This window comes from Lathamus discolor, chromosome 14 (genome assembly GCF_037157495.1).
Source record: "Lathamus discolor isolate bLatDis1 chromosome 14, bLatDis1.hap1, whole genome shotgun sequence".
Taxonomy (NCBI): Eukaryota; Metazoa; Chordata; class Aves; order Psittaciformes; family Psittacidae; genus Lathamus; species Lathamus discolor.
This window is the reverse complement of record NC_088897.1, coordinates 2,208,853-2,232,240: the sequence shown is the minus strand read 5'-3', so window position 1 is coordinate 2,232,240 and position 23,388 is coordinate 2,208,853. Positions and strand designations below refer to the sequence as shown.

Here is a 23,388-nt window from a genome sequence, read left to right as displayed (position 1 = left end):
CTCCCGCTCGGCTCCAAGTGCCAGCTCTTGGCTCGTGCGTTGAGTCAGGGCTGGGCCTGGCACAGATATGGCCATGGAACTGAAATATAGTCTCCCTTTCCTATAGATTGTTCTTTCCTGGCAAACCAGATCCGTAGCTTCAGAAGTGGCCAGGGCAGCCTCTCTCAATGGGACACAACAACCTGGCATTAAAATGTCTTTTTTTATTAGAAGGCTTTCTCTGATGCTTCTGTGTACACACAAGACAGGCCTTTTGCTGAAGTTAGAAATGCCTTGCGATGCCTTTTCTGTATTCAGAGAGAGAAGTAAAGGATGATATTTGAAACAGGACTGGAAGTCTTATTGCAGCAAAGGACTCTGAGTTCCCATCAGCAAACTGTGAGCAAAGTAAGGACAGAAGCGGGTGGCTTGTTCAGCCTGCAGCACCCCTGCTGAAAAGGAAGCCTTGGAGATGCGTGCAGCAGGCACAGGCAGCCGCCGGTTTCCCCGTGCAAACAATAGCACTAAACTGTTCAAAGAAATACAAAGCGAGACGGAGGAGCAGGGGACGTTTTGTACTGAATCCTCTTGATTGAAAGTCGCAGCTATTGGGAGCACCCCATCAGCCGTGCTTCCTGCAGAGCAGCTGCTCGGGGCAGCAGCCTTTTCCCCCCACTCCCACCTGAAGCTGTGTTGGTTTAGAAATGACCAGTCCAGGAGTGAACACTCTGATACTGGCTCTCAGTTTGCTTTGGTTTCACCCTTGCAGAATCGTTCCTCCTGAATGCCCATGCTCTGGCTGGTTCAGAAGAAAACCTTCATTTTTTTTCCACTGAGGTTAACCAAGCCTCCTTCTGTCTTGTTGTGCTCAGCAGTTAAGGCCAAAGTTTACAAGGAAGGTAATTACAGTCTTGCTTTTAATTGTAATTAACTATGAGCAAAGAATCAAAATAATCCAGCTACTCTTTTGCTGAACCGGAGCATTATGTATAATGTGACAAAGAAAATGGCTTGCCCTTCAGCCATTAATTTTAGCAGCGTTGTTATTCCTAAATTACATAAACCTCTGGTGTCAGAGGGGAAAGGCTATGAATCAGCTCAGATATTTCCCAGGAATACGTTGTCCGTAGTTGTGTCAGAACGTGCAATGCTTTTGAAGCACTTCAGGTTACGATAAATGAGAAAGGCGTAATTAAGAAAACGAGGAACTCCAAATAAAGAGGTCACAAGTGAGAAATGTTGGTAGTGCATTACTGACGTCTCTTCGTTCATAAGATCTGTACCTAAACTTAGCCTTTTGAAGGGAGTTTTTGCCTTTTAGTGCAAAAGACGTTGAAGAAGCGTGAGCGTGGTGAGGAAGCTGAGCACAGTGCTGGTTTATGGGGCAACGCTGCCATAAGGAGGTGTTATTTGCCTGTAAATTGTAGGGGAGACACATACATATGTGTATGTGGATTCATGTTTAACATAAGATGAAGATAGCAAACATTTTAACTCTATTATTCCTACCTGTATTCATTGATGATGACCAGGAATCAAATTCTGAATGTTTGCCCCTAATTGTGACAAATGTTGCTCTTTCTGAACTCGTTCTTTAACTGGAATTGAACTCCTCTTTTATTACCTGACATTTGACTGCACTGTGGTCACTTTTCTTGTGTATGTGGGAGACAGCCAGTCCCCAGGGAACTGAGGAAGCACGAGGATCAATGGCACCATTGGTGACAAAGAAAGAAGTTGAACCTATTCTTGAAAACACAGCAAAATGTCAGATATCCATGTTTAAAGCCCGTACCAAAGCGGATTTTACTTGTGCTGCTGGCACTTAGAGAGCCAAAAATCCAAGCTGACACAGACCTTGGCAGCATGATCAGGGGGATCTTCATTTAAAGATGAACTATTCTTGAACAATTTCTCCACTGTATCTGACACAAACAGGCTTTTCTTCAACACCAGACGTGCATGTCTTCTTGCTCCAGCTATTTTTTTCTTGAACAAACATATGTATTGTAGCCAATGCAAGGAAAATCCCACTCACTATTTATGTTTGAGTTCCCTATGTCCCATTAACAATATCCCAGTGTACTCATGGCAGTATAGTGTCTTGGTCCAGTTCCAGAGCTGTTTTCCTGGATTCCCCTTTGGAGAGTTAAGTGCCACAAAGCAATTGATCTTATTTAGTGATCTTCCATCCCAGAGGCTCTATTTTTTGGGCACTGAAATGGTTTCCTGTCCCTTTTTACAATTTTTGCTAAGTAGAGGGCACCTCTTACTGTGAACCTGAACTAAGAATATTTATGAGGACTAGCGACGTCTGAAACTTCATTACATAGCAGGATGTTATCTTCTGTCCTATGACCCTTCTAAACATATAGGAGATCTCATTTTGGTGATGCTACTGGCCATCATGCAAAGAATAATTCTTATAAGTACACTATTTGAACATACTTGAAACAGCACGTAGCTCTCAAAGGGCAAAAGCTTTCTGTAGGGAAACAGCTCTGCTGCTGGTGCGTTTCCTTCGACGCTGCTCTCCTTTGTTGCAATATATAGATGCAGATACAAAACAAATATATTTGAGTTTGGTATATATATATATTTGCCATATATTGTGTATATATTAGGGGTAAATGCCACTGACTGATTTCTTGAGTGATTTCTGTAAGTAATAACATAGAAAAATAGCAGAATAGTGACTCTTCATCCTACAGACAGGCTTAAAGGTGAGAGAAGCCGAAGCCGTAGCACTGCTCTCTCCCCTATTAGCACAGCACTCACAGGACTGCCATAGCCTGTCCCTCAGACAGCAGCTATATTTGTCCTGCTGTAATCCCTGCAAAAACAAACCAGTGATTTGACTGAAGAGGTTTTGGAAAACAGCAAAACAGGAGGGAAAATGGCACTTGATAGAATCATTAAATTAAAAGGATGTACCCAAGCATGAGGTCTAACAGTTAGGTGCAGCCAATTAGAATTACCTGCTTTCTTCTTAGTATGTTTTGGTATTTTAGATCACTGGCTAGCCTACTGCTAATACTTCAAAAAAGCAGTGTAAAGAAATCTCTTGCCCCGCCGTATACGTTGACTCCATTGACGTTTGGCAGCCGAAGCCCTGAATGGAAAGCTAAGCCTTCTCGCCGGCTGGCGTCAGATTCCTTGTGGTTACTCTTTGTTTTTGTGGACACAGAGATTTAGATGTCTGCAGGCCCTTGAAAGCCAGCAAGATGTCTGCTAGCTGGCTGGTTTCGATTCATCCCGACACCAGGAAACACGCCCCTTCGTTTCACCTCTTTGTCAGCAGCAGAAGAGCTCAGATGCTCTGCAAAAGATTTGATGACACGGTCAAAATGTTTTCACTTGAATGCAACCCGGTGGCGACCCCACAATAAAGGCAACGGGAAGGAGCCATGCAAAGATCAGACACCAATAAAGGCAGCAGTTAACCTCTCTGGCCTGACTTTAAGGCGCTCTCCGCCTAAGAATGTGTAGCTGTATTTTAGCACCTAATGCTAAGAGATCTGCAGCTGAAAACCTTTCTTGGTTACCTTTTCCCAGTTCATCTCTCTCAGCTTTTTTTCCTTCTTTCCCTTTTTTTCTTCTTTCTTTTCTTTCTTTTTAGTATGAAGGATGGTTAAGCACATTCTTCTTTGATACAAATAAGTGCAGCCTTTGTACTAATTAAAAACAAGTGATGGTAGGGACTATCATTGCATAACATTTATTTTAGGATATGTTAATGCAGATTTATTTTGGGATGGAGTCTGACTGGTTTTGTTAGCTTAGCTTTGGGAAGCTGAATTTACAAGCTACCCTCAGTACGTTTTCTGTCCCATCAATGTCAGCCATTGATTTATCCAAAAAGTCATATTGTTTACAACGGAGACATTAAATCATAAAACAACTTTCATTGTATCCTCAGCTCAGATAGGCAAAAGCATTTCCTAACTGTTAAACCAGCTGGTCTAATCTTTAATGACTTTGGTTCAGTGGCCAAATCTACTTCTTTATGCTGTTATAATGCAACATTAGATTAGTTACTGTCTCTGAAATTGCTGTCAGTCAGGCTCTGTTTATGAAGGATCATGGTATTTTTCAGAAATCATTTTTTTCTCCTTTTGCTGTTTAAAGGATAATAGTACTGTAGCTTTGCAATTGTGTTAGGAGGCAGTAATCTTGTTCCTACTGAGGATAAACCGTGAGGCCAAAAGCAGTGCTTATCTCCAGAGAAGCCAGTTATTGTTAAGGAAATCACTACAAAACATCAATTATCACTGCCGCGGTGCAAGTTGTACCCCTTGGACAAGATTTTGTGTCCAAAATAGTCCACATAATCAGGCCCATGAAATAAAAATGAAGGTTCTGTGGGATTCTTTCCTGATTAGTTCGCAGCCTTCTTGAATATCAGAGGCCAACATCCTCAGATAATACTGCATGTGCTGCTCACACCGGCACAGGTCAGATGCTGCAGCCTGTTTGCAGCTCAGCTCACAAAGCAACTGCAGACTTGTGCATCAGCAAACTTGCATCGCATTCAGCCCAAGGAGCAGCCTATTCCCACAGAACCATACAGAGAATTCCTAGTTTGCTCTTAGCTCCTTCGTTGTGCCTTTAATTCAGGCTGCAGGAGGAGGATTTTCCATGTGCTCCAAGGCTGACACAGCGCTGCACCCGAAGCCGCAGCACCTTGGGAGCTGATTGCCTTTAGCTAGATATTAATAACATTTTTAAGCCTTTCTGCATGTAAAATCAACCATAGGAAAGCAGCTCGCAGCAGTGATCATGGTGCTGAGTCCAAGGTTTGCAGAACAGGAGCAATACCGGGCACGCTTCCCGCAAAGGTCCGTGTCACACACACTGGTGTGGAAGTAGCATAGCGCCTAACTGGCAAATTGCTAAACACCCTGCGCTGATGCACTCTGTCCTTAAGAGGTTTATTCAATTAACAGTTTAAACTTTCATTATATTTTGCTATTTGGTGAAGAGGATTCTTATGCATTTAATAGTTTTATGCATTTACCCATTAGCCCTTTAAGTGGGCTCACTTGGACGAGCTCTGCCATTTTCCCAGTGTCGGGGTGGGGGTGTGGGGAGCCGGGGCGGGCAGAGCAGACAGTGATACATGACACGTGTCGTGGCCGTTTGTATCTCCCTGACCTCCTCAATCCATCTCTCTGAAGGTTCCTGTGCATTAATCCTGCAGCAGCTGCTGGTGCAACCGCTTCTAGGTACTGGGGCAGGTAGCCGAGGGTTCAGGTAGCCTCTTTGCACAACAGACTGTAGAAGAGCATTGGCAGTATGTTTTCATCGAAACAGAAACTTAGAAGAAAATGACATATGTTCGTTAACCTAAGGTCTGCTGATCACTTTAAATGCTTTAAATTAATCCAGCTTCATTTGTTAAAACTAGCATCATCTGCTTAGCGACTAAGGGTACGCTGTTTCATGCTTAAAAAATAGGCACCACAACAAATCTGGCAAATCTTACCCTGATGTCTAAAAATCATTTTGCAGCAATATTAATGTTACATGTTATTCTTTATCCATATTCCTCTTTAAATTCCTATTGCACAGAGGTATGCAGTTCTCCTTGCCCTGTATTGCAGATATTTCTGGCCCTGATCTGTCCGTACAGAAAGCTGGGCAGGTCACAGGCTTTATCTGCATCCAGGCTGCTCTACAGGGAGCTAAGGCTGAGGGCAGAGGCTAGCCCGCTCCTTTCCTTAGTCTGCAGGTAATTTCAAGTAGTGAATGTGCAGATTTGGAGCATCGGGGGCTTCAGTTTTTCAGGTCTGTTTGGCTTCTGATAGTGGCAGAGAATGAAATGTTTGCTGCCTTAGAAAGAGATCTTTAAAAACTAAAGTGAGCGATGGTCATGCGATTACAAAAATGTTGAGAAATGCGATAATAAACTGGATCGGTATTTCTTGTAGAAAGGCCGTGGAACAGTAACTCCTGCTGGAGACGGGTATTTCAGACCCTGAGGAAGGACAGACCTATGGCTTTTTTTATTTCTGGCGGTTTCTAGTGAAATAATCAGCATATCACATCATGAAAATAATTACTGCAGGGTCTTAGACCTTTGAATGGCTCTGTCCTCTTGCAAACAACCCTTAAATCTATGGCCACCAGAGGAAAGGCATTCCTGGTGCAGTGCCCTTAGAAATCACTTCCATTTGGGTTTAATAGAGCTGGAGTCTATTCCCTTAGGGACTGTTGCCACCCTTTATTTGCCATTTGCTTCCGGTATCGAGGCTGAAGTCAGAAAGAAAGAACAAATTTGCTGGTCAGTTCTTAGACTATATACAGGCACAGTTCTATAGGTGCTATTTGTTTATAAAGTCTCCAGTAAGGTCAATGTCGACAGAGATGTCCAGGAATATTCAGCTGCCTGAAATGATAATGAAAAGCCCAGCAAAACTCACTTGCATAGAGGATTTCTGCATACCCTCGCTGCTTCTAGCGCCTTCTCCTAGTAATAATCAGTATAATTATTATACCTGTGTTAAACTGAGCAGATGTAATTGGTGTGATTTATGGCAACATGAGTATTTGACTAAAATGCAGTTGATCTGTGTAAGAAGCAGCCAGCTGACAGGGAAGGAGGCATTAAGTCAGCGTTTTTGTATCAACAGGCTTGAAAGGATCTCCTGAGTAGTTTAGTTTCAGAAATAAACCCACCTGAACCATCCGCTCCCTGCTCAAGGGGTTTCCTACCGAGTAAGAAAGGCACGGACTTTCCTTCCTAATCTTGTGATCAAGCTACACAAAGCACAATGTTTTAGTTGAGATGTAGTCCATCAGACAGACATGGATCTGCAGCTTTTAGTGGGGAATCTCCTGGAAACACTGAATATTGATTATCCATAGCTCTGGTGGCTTTTTATGCCACTTACCGGTCTGCTTACTGGGAAGAATGATGCATGGAAACCCTTGAAGTGCTGTACTAGCGGAGCACGCAGCTGTTTTCTTGTTTCTTATTATTCTCTCTATTATTCTTTCTTCCCTTGCCATCGGTTCCCAGCGTGTTTGTTAGAGCATTGTGTTCTGGCAGGTCAAGCTTCTCCAGCCGTGTAATACTCCCTGACCACCGTGGCTGCACAAGGAATGCTGTCAGGGCACGCAGGGATGCTTGGCCACCTCCAGGCTTCAGCCTGTGTTTAGCACACAGAGCAGCTCACCGTAACCACTCTCCACTCCCCAGCAAACAGCAGCCTTGTCTCAGGCACTGCTCTGCAGCAGGCTCCTCTACTGCAGATGTATTATTTTCAGCCAAATATGACCACCTGCAAGTTTGTGCTGGTGTTAGCATTTTCATCTCCCATTATTCCAATCCAGCTGGCTTTCCTTTGAAGTTAGTTCCCTCATGTTAAATGTTAACTATAATTTCTCTTGGCCAAAGAAACAGATAGTGCATTCTTTCCTGTCTGTGTGATAATAGCCACAAGTGTGCTGGCTGCCTTCAGCCCGACCCACCGCTGCAACGAGTTTCTGTCCTCAAGAAGGAATGTTGGTGCTCAGCCCTGCCACAGGGAGTGGGTTTACCCTGCAAAACGCTCTGGGCTGAGCCTAGCCCTGCTGACTGACTACACATCCGCTGTCTCATGTGTCCAAACCTCTCTTCCAAGACTGGCATGTGCTTAAGGTAGAGAAAAATGACCACATAATTGCATCTAGGACTAAATTTTCACAGGCCCAGAGTTCAGGGGGGTTCACATTCATGCAGGCTGATGTTTTGCTCTTTCCAGATGTACTAGCATTTCTCCAAACATATTTCAGTGCTTATCCTTGCATTAAGCACAACAGCAATGGAGGGGGAGACTTGTGACCATTTGAACTTCAAAATCCCCAGAGAGCTTTTTATTCTAATAAAACAGCAAAATATTGGATACATGACACCCCTTACATCAAACTCTATCATATTAAGGAAACCTTAGAACTCTGGTCTGCAGTCTGGCCTGATACATTACAATTCATCTGGGATCAGTATAAGAAATAATTACATCTATTTATTTATTCCACTGTCAGAATGTTGACACTAGTTTTTCATATTGTCCCTGTCATGAAGAATCATAATTAAATAACATGTCAAACGCATTGATCATACGTTTATAAATTTGTTTAATGTATCATAGGGGCCTTTTGTTATTAGGAGATATCACGAGATTAAAATTAAAGTTTGCCAAGCCATCTACCTCATTCTACATAGGACTTTTTCCTTGTAATTAACCACAAAATGTTGATGGCTTGTCATTCTGATACTGCACCAAGTAATCCCTTCCTTTTTATTCCAGGTTCAGTAAACCATTTGCCTTCGACCAAAATCAGGCTAGACAGATAGAGCCAGACAAGGCTAGGATGTGCCATACTTCTGTTGGATTTTTTTCCATGTTTCTGTCCTAATTCCTCTACTTAAGAGGCACTTGCTTATCCCAAAGGTCAGCTAGAGCTTACCTTCAGGTTTTGTGCTCTTTCTGCGCAAAACTGAGAGAGGGAGCCTTGAACACATCATTCCTTCCCCTCTCTCCTTAGTCGCATGTGGACCCAACCCAGATTCCAGTCGGTGTCAGTGAGTATATGAACGCCTTTGGGCACAACAGCGTTTTAGGAAGGTGACAAGGACAAGGAAAATCAGTCACATACATGTCTAAATAGTGCTGTTTCTTCCAGAGCAAACATAGTTTGCAAAGGCTCGTATTCTCTGTACATCCCCTGTGCTACTTCGAAGGATAAAAAGATGTAAATAAGTAGGCATTTGTTGTCCCTTTTTGATGTGTTTTCTTCTGTTTTCTGTAAGAACATAAGCTAGGAAGGTTTTACTCAGATTTGGTGGCAGAACACATGCATTAAGATTAAGTTTCTTTTTAAAATTTGCATTCTTTGCTTTGTATGTTTCCTAAATGGGGCAAGAGGGTTTCTTAGTGTGTCTTAGTATTAAAATCTAAAGTAACAGACCTTCATTCTAATGAGCTTTGTAAATCTGACCTAAAAAGTGTCGCCTGGAGTCTTTGAAATGAGTTTCCTACAACTTCCTCTGATCTGATTGTGTGTTTTAGGGGAGGTTAAATGGGTTAAGATTCTTAGCTGTCCTAAAGCCATTGGAGTGATTCCTTATTAATCTTTTTCACCCCCTAAGACATCATCTACAGATCTAGGCGGATTTAGTACATAAGATAACATAGTCAGCCCTGCTATAACTATCCACACAGCTTCTGAAAGGACAAAAGGGTGACAAAAATATGCAGAAACCCTTCCAAAGGTTCATGTTAGCTCCAGTCTTTGCCTCACCCATATTCAACTCTTACTTGTTGCATAAGACAAGTTTTATCGTCATAGGATAATATCTCTGTAACTTGTGATCTAAATTACAAAGAAGTTTGTTGTGCTCCATGACCTGTGGCAAAACTTGTGAGCATAAGACTGGGTCTTCAATTAGCCCTATTACTGCTGATAACCAAGAGCTTCTTGTTCCTGCAGTAAGGGTGCTCGGCATCCATGCCAGCAGCTCCTCCCTGCCTGCTCCTAAACAGCTTTTCCTGTGAGTCTCCTCTTTGCAGTACCCTTGGTAAGTCTGCTGAGGTCTGGTCAGAGGGGCTGTGCTGATGGTGAAGCTTTCCAGAGCTTTAATTCAGGCAGAGACGTTTCCTTTCCACCAAGTAAATGGTGAAACACTGGCACAGGTTGCCCAGAGAGTGGGAGATGCCCCATCCCTGGAGACATTCACGGTCTGGTTGGACTGGGCTCCGAGCAACCTGGTCTGGTTGAAGATGCCCCTGCTCATGGCAGGGGGGTTGGACTGGATGACCTTTAAAGGTCCATTCCAACCCCAACCGTTCTGTGATGCTGTTCTATAATTCTGAGTAACAAAAGAAAAAAGTGAAAATCCAGAGACAGTTGCATTCGTCTGAGTGATTGATTGACAGAACAGAACAGTTCAGGGCCTTTGCTGCTGGTGGGAAGGTCATACAGTAACATTGCAATTGTTTTACCATAAAGATGGGGCTTTTTGGAAGAAAAAAAAAACAGTTATCGTTTCACATGAGCCATGTATTTTACATGATTCCTTTTTACCCTGTTCAAGTGTTATATCGGTATGGCAGCAATGGTGTTTCCAGTTCCACCCTCTTCTGCTAGAATTTATTTGCTCATAATCATTTGCTGTGCAATAAAATAGAGCAAGATCTGTGGCCAGAGGACTTCTATATGGCTGCCGAGGGCATTACAGCATTTGGGAACCTTAGGTGTTGTACATACAACGGTGATATAATTTCAGGGATCAGCTGCCATTTAGTCAATGTCAGGAGACTGTCAATTCCTTCCAGGATTTATGGTTGTGAAAATACAGAATTGTTTGTAAAATGACAAGAAGCATCCGCCCCTGAAGGGGCTTTCTGAAAACACGAGAAGCTGAAACACAAAACCACTTGGGAAGAACTTCCTCAGCATTTTGAAGTGCTTGCCTTAGCGTGGAGCTCCCTGTTGACATAAGTGTTCCTTAGTCCTTTGCAGCTGCTGCTGTAGTCTCGTGGAGCTCTCAGGAACCTGTTACAGTCTTTTGGCCTCTAGAAAAAAGAGAAACACTTAAAAGTAGTGAGTGGCTTCTTCAAAGCTGGAGCGCCCTGATAAGTAACCCAAGTGTATGGTTTTCCATGTGTTTTAACGCTTTCTGAAATGTAAGCGCCCAGCCCCTCAAACACTGAGGGGCCAGCAGTCCCTTCACCTCACTGGGGTAATCACCTCGATCATATAGGTAAGCATATGCTTCACTTCTTCCATGCTGAGGACAGCATTTAAGCAGTTCTTGAATCTCGGTGGCTCTAAAACAAACGCATCTTTAAAGTGTTTTTCTCTCTCGGGTGGCAAATCTTCCAAGGAAAGGGTGCTAAGAACTGGATAGAAATCAAGTACTGTGCACCTAACCATGCACTGCTGCGAGCTGACAGGGAGGTGGGGTTCTGCAGGACCCTTCCTAGGTCCTCCGCAAACTCACCTGCGCCCCAGACTGCATCATTTGGACATCCCGCACTGTCTATAGAATGGGACTCATGAAGGGGTTCTTCTGGTGCTGCAGATATTAGAGGCCTTCATATTTATAAAATGGGTTCAGGTTGCCAGGTCATCAGCTACTTGTAATTGCATATGCTTATGGTTAGCTGCATGTGTTACAGTATCTGGGAGACAGAGCAGCCATAGAAGCACTTCTCAAAGGATATGTAGCTGCCACTGCTCCTCTTTAACAATATTCAAAGCAGGAATGATTAAAGTACCCATGTATTTGAAAAGCTGTCAGACCTGTGTATGTCAGAAGTTGAAAAAGCCCCCCCTTTTCTAGCAGTTGTGAAGCAAAATATATGCCTGGTGTTGCCCTCTGCCCAATGAAGGCACCTTGCTTCTATAATTCCCCTCTGGTACTTTTGACACCGGCATGCCAGGGATTTTTGTATGGAGACCAGCTTTGGAGGCTGCAGAGATGTTGGAGGCAGAATCTGGGAGAGCTCAGGAATGTGGGCTTTATTGGAAAAAAAACCACACTGGAGGCAGTTTAGGTATTTAGCCCCTGGAGCATTTTTTGTGTCTCTTAATTACTTATAATCTGACTTTTCTTTCTAATTGAGGCTCCCAGCATCTGTCTAGCTACCAATACTCTTAACTACTAATTTACATTGCAGTTGGCACCTGACCTTACATGACACATGTAAGACTCTTAGGCAGATAATCCTGGCTTCTTCTTGAGACTTATGTCGCCATGGAGGGGTCAGTGGTGTGAGACAGCACAGCTTGAGGTGCGAAGTGCCGCGGCGGCTCACACACTTTACCTAGCTGAGTCTGGGAATCCCTTAACAGGCTGATCCGGGCTTTTACACAGCCGGTCCTCCTGCTTTTGTCCTGAGCAGGCATTTTTCTGCCTGTCACTTGCAGGCCTTAAAGCAGCATGTCTGTGTTGGTTAATTTGCAGACATCAGTAGACACATTTCACACTGAATTCCACCCTGTGGGGCCGTGTCTAATTGGACAAATTTGAGCAGCAGGCAGAAAAGCCACCGCAGCATGGAGCAGTGATATATGGGCACAGGCAAAGGGTTGCAATGTTAAAGACACAGCTTCTCTGCTCACCTGCCCATGCCAGCCAGGCTCCTAGATCAGGCAGCAGGACTGCCCTGATGAGCGAGGTTTAACATCCCACAGCATCACATCGGTGCTACAGGATTTTCCAGAGCATGTTTTCATGCATTCTTTCTGCTAACAAAGCACACTAAAGGAGCAGGAAAGTGCAGTGTTGCAACTGGAGGCACAGGAACATTTGGTCTGGCCTGAACCCCTGAAATTAAAGGCTTGCTCAGCTTTAAACTGCACAGCTGCGATCCACATTAGAGTTTCTTTCAGGGAATTTCCTGCAATATTGCAGCAGGCAAGGTGAAGCACTGTTATTAGCAAAAAGAAAGGGGGGGAAAAAATCAGAACCTTGGCAATAAAAGTGAGTTGAAGGGTTGTTTCTGGTCATAGATGTTTCTTTTCCATTTTATGTTGCTTAAGCATAATAAATGTCAGATGGCTCGAGTAGCATGTTTTATTAAAATAAGTGAATTTGGAGTTCATGAAAGAGCGCTGCATTGATGGCGTGGAGCACAGGATGGCTTTGTTGGTGCAGGGAGCAGGTAGGGGGTCCAGCCTGCCTCTCACCCGAGTCTGCAGGGACCGTTTTTAGAAGGGAGAAACAGCCTGAAATCCTATTTCTGTGTCATTGCTCTGGGTTTGGTGTCTCTGCTGGGTTCACAAACAAAAGTGCCATCTCACGACAGCTGTGAAAAGCCTTTCGGAATGCAAACTTGAAGACTGTTCTGTGGTCTGGCTGGGTTTGGTTGGTTGGTGTTTTGAACACGTTTGGGAAGTGGATTGCAACTCTAACTCACGTTTCAGAAATTGCTGAAGAGCCACCAAGAAGATGATGATTTTCCATTGTCGCTTCTCATCATGTGGTGCAGCTCAGCAAAATGGCCCCTGGGAGAAATCCAGCTCCCAAGTGTCTTGGTGTGAAGTTCATCAAAGTAGTTTACAAAATATCATCCCCCCAGCAGTAGAATTGTTTCTCTTAGAATGTATTTCTGTTAGTCCATGCATTTGTACTAGTGACATTTTGGTCTTTTATGGCATCCCCACTTGGTTTTTGGTTTGTTAGTCATCGCTGAAGAAACTTAGCTCCATCCTGATTCTTCACGGATAACATTAGTTCTGAAAGGGATCTTATTAAGCACAAAAACAAAGTGTTGAAACAGCTTCCCAAAGGATGGCTTTGGTGACAAGTGCTTATATTTCACATCAGTCAGACCACTGTGTCATGAGTCTGAACTTGGACCAGAAATCTCTGCCTTACTCTTGAGAGTGCAGAGAGCTCCCTGGGTGCTCCAGAGAGAAAGGGGGAAAAAAAGATGCTTGGTGGCTTTGAAAGGAACTGGCCAGAGTTTTGTGCTAATACTGTAATATATTGGTGCTCAAGGACATAAAGAAGTAGTGGTAGAATCACCATCCCTGGAAGTGTTCAACAACTGTGTAGATAAGGCCCATAGTGACATGGTTTAGTGGTGGCCTTGGCAGTCCTGGGGTAACAGTTGGACTTGATGATCTCAAAGGTCTTTTCTAACCTGGTTGATTCTATGGTGTCCTTCAGCTCCTCATGCAAGTGGAGTGATCCACCAGCACAGTGTCAAGCAATATGTCCAAGGAAGGCTCCTCGGCTCTTGCTGCCTCAAAATGGCAAATTATATAGATGTTGTAAAAAGGTCACTGCCACATGGCTTGGAAGTGATGGCTTCAACGGATAGAAACAGTAATTATTGTTTTTTCCCTGTAATTGACGTCTGATTATATTTAATGTAGTCACTAGATGAAAATGGAAGTCTTTCGTTAATCAGATATGGGTTTAGAAACCAAAATTAAGTCATTCATGTGGATACTGTTGAATTTCCTCCTCTCCTTGTGACCTCTTCCTTCAATCCTGTAGCTTAGATCTGAGGGTTTGCTTTACTTAACTTTTCCAAATTGAAATAAAAAGCAGCTTACTTTAACGTATATCAGGGGAGCACTGTGGATTTTTCCCCCCTCCGGGCTACTCAAAACAAGCCCTAGGCCCAGCAGTACTGAAAACTTGTGTGAGGCTGAAAGTGCAAGATTTAATGCCTTGTAACTTTAATCTGCCTCCATAATAAATTATTTATGCAGAAAGTGTCAAAAAATCCTGTGTTGCAAAGCAGTAAAACTTGCTGCTATGGTGGGTGAAGGCATCTTGGGTGGGTAGCAGAGATACCAGCTGTGATTCAGGCTCTCCTCTCTGGTTACATTCCTGCTTTTCCTACAAATACAGTGCTGCTTCCCATTGCAGCTGATGGGAGTCTCCCAGTGGAAGCCTACTCAATCCCATAGAAATACCATGGCACCTATAAATACTAGAATGTCTTTAGAAACATATTAAGCATTGGACCAACAGCTGCCAGGGTATGAACAGGAAGGCTGGAAAAAACAAGGTTAGTAAATACTTCAGGGCCAGTTTTCACATTGATGGGGAAAGGCACGTGAGCAGGCAGGGAGCAAGAGTCCTGCAAGGAAGCCCCAGAGCCCAGTGCAGGGAGCCCCGTCCAATGCCTGACTCCATCACTCACTTACTCCACTATCCTATGGGAGAGACGGGACTTTTCTGCCCTCTCCATCTCATTTTTCTCCTTTTGTGGAATGGGAGGTACATCTCACATACCCAGAAGGATAAATGATGAGGGTTCCAGCCCCGTTCCAAGCTCTAACTCCTTCGAGCCTGCAGCTCAAAGCCCTGTGCATCCATTGGCAGGAACATGAGGAACTTACACAGAGACTTGTAAATGTGAATTATTGCTTAAGTGCCAAAATTATAATTAAAAAAGTTTTCTCTTTTGGCTTTTGTCTACATACTTTCCTAATATTGTCATTTGGCAAAGCCGGGGTGTCTCTCACAATGTAATTGCCGCAGAACATTTCCTTGAAAGAGCAGCAACACCCCGCCTCCTCCTAACACTTGCATGTGGAAAGCACCAACTGTTTTATAGGCATTAGTGAATTATGCTTTTCAGTGCGAGGAGGTATTAACTGTCTGTACAGCTGAGACAGCTGTAAACCAGCTTCTGAGCTGAAGTGACCTGCCTGAGGCTGCGCTTCAGATGCTGTAGCAGAGACAGGAGCTGCGGTTGTGCCTTTTCCAGAGAGAAAATACAGAGGCCTTTACCATATAGGCTGTGTGCATTATTTGTCATCTCTTCCTCCTCTGCAGGGGTCTGTACGTGAGAAGGGACCTGCCTGGTCCCAAGGCAGCAGTGCTGTGGGCTGTGGGATCGCACTGGGCCGTGTTTGTGGGGCAGAGCCAGCAGTGACACTGCCGCTCCCAGCTCCCATTATTGCTGCCTCTCTGCCCTGTTTTCAGTGGGAAGAAAGGGTTGCAGGGATGCCAGGCCCACTCCTCTCCTCAAGCCTTTAGGTTTTGAAGAAGCCAAAGGGCTCTCCTGCCACCCTGTTAATCAGTGCCAGGTAATCCCTTTATGTAGTTACCAGCATTTCCCTACCAGAGCATCGCAACCTGCATGGAGGACAGCTGAGAAGTGCAGGTGCCTCCCTTGATAGGGGCTGAATGGCAAGAAGTATCTCAGGGTTCAGTTTTAAAAGAGCGGTTGTGGTAATAGTAGAATGAGTAAGTAAAACATCTTTAAAATCAGTTGCAGAACATACTTTCTAATTTTAGGCAAAACTTTTAAGATCTGGAAGTTTTCCAAATGTTTTGAAATGAAACCTGAAGTTAGAAGGATGACGTGGGGGGCTAGGGGGCTTGTTTAATTGTTTTTCTAGTCTTTAGAAAATTAATCTGCTAGACAGGGTTTGAGGGAAGAATAGTGCATGGGCAGTTAGGACTTTCTGTCCCCATCAGACTGGTAAAGTGAAGTTTAGGGTAATAACAGGCTCAGGTCTTCAGCTGGCCTAAATTAGCACAGCTCCATTCAGGCTCCAGCTGTAGGCACATAGAACTGTTCCACTGCAGCAGATCTCATTTATGACATGTTTGTAAAGCAGATCTGTGAAATGATCCAGCTTTAAAAAAATAACACTAATAAGGGTGTAGTTACATGAGCATCTTATCCTGCAGCAAAGCCAGTTTAAGAGGCTCCCAGCCCTTCCCTGACCCTGCCTTCTCCTTCCAGCCCCATGGTTCATTTCCCGTCAGCTCTGCTGCTGGAAGATTTTGGTGTTTGTGCCTTGAGGGGGCTTTTTTCCACCTTCTTGTAGACCAAGTAGAGCATGTTTCCTTAACACATGTATGTGGAGACCAGAGCATGTGGTGTGCTGCAGCAGAGGGATGGTGATGAGGGACGAAGGGAAGGGTTGAGAAGTACACAGCTGTGTCAGTTTTACAAATGGACTTCGGGACCAGAACGGATGTTCCTGCAGCTACTGCTAAACTCAAGTGCCTTTGCAGGGGTTTTATTCAAAGAGCCAGGCAGTCTCCATGAGTGATCATAGAGGCACAAAATAGTTAGGGTTGGAAGGGACATTTACTGGTCATCTCATCCAACCCCCCTACATGAGCAAGGAGAGCAGGGACACCTTCAACTAGATCAGGTTGCTCAAGAGCCCCATCCAACCTGGCCTTGAATGTTCCCAGGGATGTAGCATCCAGCACCTCTCTGAGCCAACCTGTGGCACTGGCTGAGGCTTTGGCTCCTGGAGTCAGCAAGGCACATAGCACTGTCGCAGTAAGTTGCTGGACCTCTGCTGAATTTGGGCCACAGCTATTAGGTTATTAAGTAAATCACACTGACTTTTTTGTTCCCAACAGCAGTTTGGTTTCACCAGAGCAGCGCTGATGTTAGCACTGGAATAGAAGAGAATGAGTCAAGATTTCAAGAAATCTCAGAATAGTTCACTCTACCAGGAAATTCAGTCTACCGGGATTCTGCACTACATAGTAATGAGATCAAATGCTTTCTTAACCTATTTACTTTAAATGTATCGTGAATATTAGTAATGATGGAGTAAACAGACAGATCCTTAAAAAGCGTGGTGCCTGGTGAATGTCTGACACAATATTTAATGAGTGCAGGAAGGTTTTTCATCCAACTGCCTTCAGTCTGTGGAATGTGTTCTCTCCTTCTTGTTTTGGCTGGATGGATCTTGTGGCTGATCTGTTCAAAAATAATGAAGTGAACAGTTGCAGATACAACATGGTATCTTAGACCTGCACGTGGTCTAGCTGAGGTGGAAACACTGAGCTTTCCTTCGTATGTGGTGTGGTTATCAGTACCCTCCAAACAGTGCAGGCAGCCATCATTGCACATCCTTTCTAAAGGAGCTGAAAACCATGATGACATGTAACGAAAACTCCCTGGGGCTGCAGTTTGCTATTTGATGGGGACGCAGCAGGGTCTCGGAGTTTTACTGTGGCTGCTTGGGTGATGCAGGGAGCTCCCGTTCCTTGGCAATGCCAGGTGAGTCCCACGTCTGCGGTGCACGGTGCTGGCCGTAACACCCCAGCGTGGGTTTGCTTGTCTGCCGCTTTCTGGGAGCAAGATGTATTACTCCTCTTATTCCTTTATGCATTACACAGAGTGGAAACAAAAATCAAATACAGGCACAGAGTCCATCAATCATTACTAACCTAGGAGATAGACTGTGATAGTAAATCTTCCTTTTTCTTCTTCTTTCTGGTCTTTACACACAGCAGTGCAACGTGCTGTAGGTAACACAGGAAGAATTAGGTTGCTCAGATGCACATCAGAGTGTAAAAACCACTGCCTATACCACCATCATGCTTTGGCCAGCATACCTGTGTGCTGCACCCCTGCATGTGGGTGAGAGCTGACTGCCCCTCTTTTGGGACTGCAGGGTGGTTACTCGAATGGTCTGGAGGCAACCAAAGGGACTGTGAGGCAAAGTGGTTTAGCTGAATCAGGAATAAAGTGCTTAACCACACACCCAGGTGGAGGCAATGCCCAGAATAGACCCCTAAGTACAGACTGGGGCGAGTGGCTTTGCCATTTGGATTTCTTTTAGTACTAATTTTTGCAGCAGCGCCAATGGGATGATGGTGGTAAGAGGTGCTTGTTTATGTTTGGTGGCGATTAGTGTCATTTAACCTTTCGTGTACTACAGCTGTTCACTGCAGTCTGGAGGGGGTTTATGGTTTGAGAATTTGTGATAAAGGCACTTTAACACAAGGAATGTGAGCTCGTGGGATTAAGCTGGGCGTGCATAGGTTATGGCAGCAGCATTCACTGGCTTTCCTTCTTCCTGTAATTCTGTTGATACCTGTTAAATGATCATTAAATTCATATTAGAACATTAGCAAATGCAAATGTGTAGCCAAATTCTTTAGCCTAATTTTAATCCTTTGGAGAAAGTGCTTCATTTTTATCAATTCACAGGCATGGAAGTGACAAGCCTGCTTATAAGTATCAGTGATACAAAGCAGCAGCTCCTAAATAGCCATGGGATTTTGGAATCGGCACTGAGAAACTTTTCCATAAAATGCCAGGAATAACATTATATTTGAATATTTAACCCTTACCCAGGCAATTTGAGGACTGGAAACCATATGTGCTTTTTATAATGGGAGCCAAGATGACCCTACATAAAGATAAATATAACTACATAAAAGCATTCAGGAAGGATGGTGTTGTGGTTAAGAGCTGGGCAAGGACTGGGGAGCTCGAAGGTCTAATCCCAGCTCAGCCACAGGCTTCTTGGGTGATCCTTGGCATGTAACTTAATCTCTGCGTGTTTCAGTTTTTCCAGTTGTGAATGAAAGATAATAATACTGCCCACAGCCATGCCTGGAGGATAAATGCATTGCTGCTTGGGAGGTGTGGGCTTGGAGATGGTGGTGGTGGTGGCCACCAGGAGAAGCCTCAGCCAAGTGCTCTGCTAAGGGTACATGCTGCACCACTGTCAGTGGTATTCCCAGTTCCACCGCTCCTGGGTGAATAAACTCCTGCCTCGATCAGGCAGTGTGTCAGGCGGGGTAGCACACCTGAAGCCTTGTCTGGGAAGTCGCATCATTGGCAAATGTTCCTTGTTTGAACATAATTTAATTCAAAAACAATGAGGGGGGGGGAGAATGAGAAAAGAGAGGGGAAACCTGCAGTAGATGAGACCATCTGGTTTTGCTTGAGTGCTACCTAAGTAACTTGTGTTTATTGGTTATAGACTGGTGTTTTCTTTATACAGTCTCTCGCCAGGTAGCTGTTGTTATTCTCATGACTTGGCATTCACTTCTGCCCTTTGTGAGTCTGATCTGGAGGTACAAATCCTCATCCTCTTATGATTCTTTGAAAAGATGGGATATTTCAAAGGAACCACCAGCACGGAGCCTTTCCTTAATTGGTCCCTGAGAATTTCCACTCATGGCCTGTGGCACGCATGGGAATATCATTTCATCCAGGGCAGTTGAGCTGATGGCCCACGGGAGAGGCAGCCTGTGACTGTCGGCGTGAGGAGAAATTATGTTCATGAGGTAACATCTCCGCTAAGGTGCCGTCCCTAGCAGGGGAGCAGGTAAAAGCTGGCTGAAGGCTGAGCAGCCGGCCCCAGGCTGGGCTGCGTAAGGTGCGGGGGAGCGTAATCGCCCATTGTTTGGAAGGAAGAGTTTTGATGTAATTATACCCTTCAGCCATTGCCACACTTTCCTCTCTTTCATCTTCAGGCAGGTCCACACGTTCAGATGTGAAGCTGGAAATGAAACACATCTGGACATCCGAAACTGACAACAGACTTTTATTTGCTATTTTTGGTATACAACAAAAGCTTTGTATCTTGCTAATTGAACATATGGGCTCTCGGTTGCTTTTTTCCCTGCTAAACTCCACTTTTCCATGTGTCATCATATGATTCCAACATTTGATCTGTCGAGTCCATCTTGGCCATGTGTTTGTTGTAATCTGCTACACATGTAGGCTTGTTTTCGTGTGCGTCCTGACCTCCAGTGAGAGCTGCAGTTGTTTCCATCATGGATAGTGTTGAGGAGTTACACATCCTTTTTATCAGTGTATTTGGCCACCGGCAGCTCCTCACAGTGCGGATCAGGGATCCTGCCAAGCCTCTGAAAGCTCAGTGTTTAGCCGTATCTGTTTGTATTGTGATACCAGATGCTGACTTTTTTCAGTGTAACAGAAGTAGACGGGAAAACTTCCCAAAAATAGAAAATACGCATACGAGTAAAACCCAGTGTCAGCGAGGGAAGCTGAGGGTCAGCGTTAGAGCTGGAGACTAAGGAAGGGACAGAGGTGGATGGCGGGTCAGTGGTCGCCGGACAGACCTAGGTCAGCATCATGGTGGCCAGCGTGGAAGGGTAGCGTTTGCTTGTGCAGAAGGCAGCGTGCTCTTCGGAGTCTGCAGCAGAGCAGTCTGCAGGAGAAAAAGAGGAAAATGCCATATCTGGAGAGGAGGGCTGAGCCCTTCGAAGCAGGCTGTGCCATAAATACCCACTGGGAACTTGGCCCCACTGTACGGACATTCGTGAGACTGAACTCATTACGGATGCAGGACCTGTTGATTAGCATGAAAGATTCGTCATCAGAATATTTTGTGCCTGTGGGGGATCCACTTACTTATTTCCAACTACAGCTCTAAATTGTTCCCATGCTTCATCATGGTTTGATTAGCTAAAATCTTAGAGTAACTGCTTGAGGTACTTACCGTAACTAAAAAGCAGGTGACTGATCAAACCGCCCGGTGCATTGCTGGGACTGCTTTAGGGTATGGAGCCTGGATGTGGTTGGAGGCAAGTCTGTTACAGGTTCTTGAGCAATGAATAGATGTATCACCTGCACACTTTAGTGCTGAGCACTGCTGCATGCTGTTCTGCAGGATAAATGACTAACGCCAAAAAAAAGGGGGGTACCATGCATTTAAGTGCCTGCACACACATGCATGCATAGCCCCAGCCTGTGCATCCACATCACATTACAGCTGTGCTTATACTGTGTGCAATAGTCACCTTTCTTGCTGTAAATATTGGGCCAATTTCATCACATTTGGTTTATGTTTATCAACACAGCACTTAAGCAATGGGGTTTCGGTTGCAATAAGGGAAAGGGTCCATTTCTGTCTAGCCCTGAGGTGAGGGAATGCAAAGCCATACGTGGTGTGGCCTGGCCAGAGGCTCTGCCCTCTCCATGTCGCAACACACCCACCTGACTGCAGCAAATCAAATATTTGCCCTTGAAGATAGAGCTGAGGCAGTTTCCACCAGGAATAGGACGTCTCTCGCTGCTTGAAAAACACTGGCTATGCATCATGCCATTGTTCTGTTCAGCTCTTGACATACACCGCCGAGCAGTTTCGTCTTGAACTCCCATTTTTCTATGTAGCCAAGAGTGTAATGTTAAATAAATCTGAGGTTGCACTTGAGGACTTCCCAATCAACTGAAGAGTGAACCCTGAAGCAGAAGTTGTGTTTAACAAAACGGACTTATAATTATTATTCATAAATGTGCATGTTATGGCTGCAGTTGTTTCACTTCTTTCTTTTACAACCCTATAAATTGTATACAGAACATAAAGGCTTTACTTCTTAAATAAATGTTTTGCAGCCGCCATAAATTATCTTTCTTGCATTCATAATGAAAAAAAAAAAAGAATCACTGTTTGATGTTTTATATCCTCTTCCCTAAAATGTAAAATATGGTTCTTGGAGCCAGATTTTATCTCATTTGAAAATAAAAGAAGGTTCATTTCCTACTAATTTTTTTCAGTCTTAGGTTTGGAGTTCCCATGAAATGTTGCCCAATCTGCAAAGCAGCGTTGCAGTAAACTCTGCTTTATCTGAGGGTTTGTGTTTGAGTTGTACCAGCGTTAATAGTCATCATCGTGAACTGACTGATGAACATCACCTGAGTCTCTTTTAATCTGTTTAATCCCTAATGTTGGTTATATTTCATCTTTCGACACACCCCAAGTCACTGGTTGAATATGGATTGTTGAACTTTTCTCTACGCCAGCCCTAGGAGGACCCTGCCCCAGCATTGCTGTCCTGGAAGCAGGCCTTGCTAAACTCCCAGCTCACTGGTTTGCAAAGCAAACTTCAGCCTTGTACTATTTACCTTGGCAAGTGCACGACCAGATTGATGATCTGTAAAGTGGATTTGTTATTTGGCTGTTTGCTTTGGCAGCTCTTGAAAGCAGTTTGCTGATTACAGTCCCAGATGTCATTGCATACGTTACTGTTCACTATAAGTTTCTTTTAAAGTTTTAATTTCAGCCACAAATGCTATTAAGCTTTTTGCACCTTTCTGTCTTTAACTCATGGATATTAAATATCAAGAGCAGACAGCCTTGATTTCCTTAAATTTTCCTCTGATTATCCTTGTTGGCCTCCTCCAGGCATCTCTGTAATGCTGGCAGCCAGGAGGAGAGATGCTGCTGGCTTTCCCCCCATTCGGTGCTGTTCCCATCCATGCCATAGGCAGTTGCAAGTTGGTCACATGCAGAGTTTTCTAATTGTAGATAACCTGGAAAATTGACATAGCATTTTGATAAATTACCAGGTTTAACATGACCAAATACTTGAGTCAGTAAAGATCAGGAGTCATGTTAACTAAAATAGCCCTGTGCCCTGTTTGTATTAGGGTAGCACAAAAGGAGCATGTGTATTCAGAGGTGGTATTTCTGGGTTGTATGCATCTCATGTAACTATTATCTTAGTTTTTAAAGGCTCTCAAACCTCATAAGCAATTGGGCAGATCAATAGGCTCAACACTTGATTTGTTTCTGACGTCAGGTAATCCTGGGTTTGGCTCTGATGCCAGCAGTGCCCATGCTCCGGAGTGCTCCGCTCCCGGCCCCATGTGCACAGCCATTAGGATTAGAGTTGAGGAATACCAGGATATTTTATTTCCACGGTGCCTCAAAGTGCATCTGCCCTTCTAAAGTCCAGTAACAGGCACATGAAAAGCTCAGCTGGGTGTTTGCTCCTCAGCACCATGAGCACTGCAGGGCTGCCAGGGGAGCAGAGCGGGTGCCTGGCACAGTCCGGTGTGGACGGCTGATTGCTGGTCCTGGGTTTGGGCACTTAAACCATCCTTCCTGGACAGGAACATTGTTTTTGGTGGGCTTACTTTCAGCTTTGAAATACTTGAGTTGAAGAAGTTCATTCACTTTGAGTAAGTGTACTTTTTGAGGGGAGGATATCATTGTAGTATTTTTGGCCACTGCTTGAAAATTCCTCTAACCCTTTACTATAATAAGCAAATTGAGCAGATTAAAGACACATTACACTGCCAAATGGTTTTTCTACGCAGGGTGACATATATTTTTTCTGTGGAAAAGGTTGTGGGGGTTTTTGTGAGCTGCTATGCTTTTTTTAGCACTTCCTGTTTTATTGTGTTTGAAGTGTCTTTGTGGTGACCT

General features: G+C 44.2%; 1 protein-coding gene and 1 long non-coding RNA gene across 9 annotated transcripts in view; one reads left to right on the top strand and one right to left on the bottom strand.

Annotated features, from left to right (window-relative positions):
• The window catches only part of BCAS3 (BCAS3 microtubule associated cell migration factor), a 364,136-nt gene that overhangs the window by 300,617 nt on the left and 40,131 nt on the right, over positions 1-23,388 (top strand). The window lies entirely within an intron of this gene.
• Positions 19,739-20,944, bottom strand: LOC136021880 (uncharacterized). Its single transcript, XR_010615932.1, has 2 exons — positions 20,677-20,944; positions 19,739-20,385 (listed from the first exon to the last, which is right to left on the bottom strand). It is a non-coding gene; the product is annotated as an uncharacterized LOC136021880 (long non-coding RNA).